Raw genomic sequence first — 3,562 nt, forward strand, 5'->3', positions numbered from 1 at the left:
GGTATTAGACTAGAAATGTAATCTAGTCATTAAAAGCAATCATCTATTGCGCATAGCAATGAAAGCATAATTATTCTAATGATATACTGAAGTTCACTTGTCAGAGAAGATGGCAGTGGGAAAAGGGTTCTTTGAAAGACATGCTATGAGGAGTAGATATGAAATTCCCATGCAAAATGCCAGAAAAGATGGATAATGTAGCCATACTGCTTAACACCCTCAATTTTGTTTTAAGTAACAGTATTTAAAATGTATTGATTCTACTCTTCCTTCTCCACAGAAACATGAAGTCTGTGATTCTTAGTTAAGCTATTCAGACAAGTACTTGTTGCTTTGCAAGAATTAATCATTTTTTGTCCCTGTTTTTTTCCCATTTCAACTTCCTGGTCAGCCAGAATCTTGTCTTTTTATTTGTTTTGAGTTAAATTAGAAGGAAAAGGGGATTTTAAAAAGCATCAACTTTCTAGTAGGGGCATATTTTAAGCAGAGTAGTGGGAAGTTGGCATTCTTTCCATAATCCATTTCATCTAGCACTAATAGTTTACCCATAAAGAGGAAGACTGTGGAAACAATAGTGATCTATCAAGTGATTCTCTTGTCTAAAATAAGAAGAGATGGAAAGGGTTTGTTCACCTTGAGAATAAAAACTATTTAACAGATACATCAGAAACACTAAATCTCATATGTCTAGATATCTGGCAGTCCTATACGTTCCCTTTTGCCAAGGCGTGACTTAAAATGCAAGATCCGCCACTCAAACATGTAAGTGTAAATATATATATACACATATATACATAAACCAATTATAGTATAATTCAATACGTGAAAAAGGAATTAAAATACCCTTTTAACTTTTCAGCTGCCTATTAAGAGATACATAATGGAGTGCCCCAGGTCAATGTTTGAGTCTCTTATTAATTCTCTTCCTGAATTTACTTGTCATGTGATTTTGAGAATGCAATAATATGCAGTAGGGCTGACCAATAAACAAGACACTGCTTTCTGACTTATTTGCTCATATGAGCCCACCCTCACTTGGAAGAGAAACCTTTGTATTATCTTAGTTATGCAAAACCAAAAGGAAACTTGCTAATGGTCATCTTAATGGTACATCCCCACTCTGCAAGCTTGACCCGGCTGGCTCCCCCCATCCCTATAACTTCAAATGTAAGTTTGCTTTCAAAGACTTTGCAAGATGTTGTCCTTTTATTCATCATGCCCTGTCTGGGGTGGAAGCTGTCCCCTCCTTCTGGTGGGAAGACATGGATCTGGATCTGATGGCTCCAGCTCAGATCGCCCTGTAGCATTTCCCTGACATCTTCAGCACCACAGCTCACTCCAGCAGGCACTAACATCCCTTGGATTCCTCTCTGAGGTGCTGCTTTGCTGAGAAGCCAAAGACAAAAGTAGCTGGGCTGCAGTTGTGGTATAGCTGGCAAGCCAATTAAGCACTTCTTTCGTTGTGCTCCAGCTTTTTAATCAGTTCCATATGTCATCAAACAGACCATGGTCCCAGTCCATTTCTGAGGATTCCAAATGCTTCAGTAATAAATATATGTAGTGATATTTATAATAAACTTCAGCCAAAAATAAATCTGCTGAAGTGGGCACATGGAAAGAAGGCAAGAAACCCTAAGACTTCTAGATCGCTGCAATTCGTTCCAGAATACCTTCCTTAATGATTTGCCCTCCATGATATGCTACCCTTTAGGGTATCTTCTATTCTGGTATGAAAGGGATTTGTCACAAATTCAAATTAAACCATTAAGGTTTTTTTTTTTTTGTATCAAAAAATGATTACTGTAAATATCTCTATCCGGACAAGCAAACCCTTGGACTTCTCCAACTTGTTACAAGTGCATTATTAGAAAAGACCTCTGTTGGTAATATTCATTGATTTCAAAGCTCCATTTGCAAGAAGTTGAGTCTAAAAGTATGCCCAAAAAGCCATATTTTCTATAGATAATGGAGAATGTTCTTTGACTAAAATTAGTTTTTGCTGCTCTGTCACTACTCCCTTTTATATATGCCCCATGGTACCTATTGTCAAACTAATATGGCCTTTCAATTTTTCATTGCTTAATTGTAAATTTTTAAATGAGATCATTTATTTTTATTACTGATCAATCAGGTAGAATTTATAGCTTATATTCCCCTCACCATCCTCAAACATACTTACCCCCAAAGGTAAAATAACTTGAAATGGGTATAAAAATTGAATTAAATCAATATGTTTTTATTCTGCTCCAGCTCTTATCCTGCTGTTCTACAATTAAAATTCTATGAGGAATATAATATTGAAGAAATAAATCTTACAGTCTTTAATCAGACAAGATTCAAAGAAATAAATCACAAAGGAAACAGTGAAACATCGTCTTCAGGTGGATGCATAAAGAAAATGGTAAAACATCTTTGAATGGATGGATAGTTCTGTAAAAATGTTTTTCTTATTTTTAACTCATCAAAGTTATGGCTTGTTTCACATCATATTAACCAGGTTTGTAACTAAATATACATGTTGGTATACTTTGTATTCTTTAAATATGCAGTTGTGCATGTGTTTGTTTAAATTCCTTCTTGTATCAGTCCAAAGAATTTTTGGTCTTCACCATTTATTAATTATGTTCTATTTTGCTAGTATGTCTATAAGCCATGTAGTCACATAATGTAATATAAAAGCACACTTCTGGGATCAAATCTACATAGAACTTGCAACAGTTGAAGACCTGACTGAAAATAATTTATTTTTCTTTTCTGTTGTCAGACCATGGGCTAAGAATGTTGCTATTTCCGCCAGCTGGACCGAGAAGCTGAAGAACTTGAGGCAAAAGGAATGTCTGAGCTGAGGAAGAAATGGGCATAGGCATAATAGCATTTACAAGGTATGTTCAGGATACAGAGAGTGGTATCAACAGCTAGGCTACAGAAAATGATCAATAACTTGTGAATTCTTTAAGGCCCCAGTCCAGAAAAGTACTTAAGCCTCATTAACCTACAGACGTCTGAGTACTACTACTGAATTCAGTGGATTTTGCTTAAGGTTTGTACTGAAATACTTCGCTACATTGAGACTTAAACGACACAAGAGGCAAAGCAGACAACAGTAAATGTAAAAAAAGATACCCTTAACTGAGTGACATCTACAGAATGAGAACAATATGCTTATTTCTGTGCTGCTCTAGGACTAAAAGTCTGAAAGAATTGGCACAGGGGAGCATGGATTGGCTATTATGTCTGTATAGTAAATGTAATACAACATGAATGACACTGTAGGAGTCAAAAAACAGCAAAACCAGTACCTAGATTTAAGAAAAGGGATGAGTAAGGGAAGTGGTTCAGGAAATCGCTTATGACCTCAGTCTATTAGTCTAACTTTGATCCACTAGTCTGAAAGAATAATTAAAAAGGTGAAGGTAAATGGCAAACAGAACAAAAGACAGTAAGACTAGATGGAAAGAGATACAGCCAGCCTAACTGAAATCTTTTTTCATTATGTTAACTATTGAAATCTTTTTTCATTAAGTTAACTGTCTAAAAGAAATGCAGTAACTCATCTGCATCT

At 35.7% G+C, this 3,562-nt stretch overlaps 1 long non-coding RNA gene across 1 annotated transcript; it reads left to right on the forward strand.

Annotated features, from left to right (window-relative positions):
* The first annotated feature begins 936 nt into the window (after nucleotides 1–936).
* On the forward strand, nucleotides 937–2,842 carry LOC106498450 (uncharacterized). The gene is made up of 3 exons (XR_001294973.2): nucleotides 937–1,167; nucleotides 2,251–2,401; nucleotides 2,765–2,842. It is a non-coding gene; the product is annotated as an uncharacterized lncRNA (long non-coding RNA).
* The last annotated feature ends 720 nt before the right edge of the window (nucleotides 2,843–3,562 follow it).

The sequence above is a fragment of the Apteryx mantelli genome, chromosome 6 (assembly GCF_036417845.1).
Source record: "Apteryx mantelli isolate bAptMan1 chromosome 6, bAptMan1.hap1, whole genome shotgun sequence".
Lineage (NCBI taxonomy): Eukaryota > Metazoa > Chordata > Aves > Apterygiformes > Apterygidae > Apteryx > Apteryx mantelli.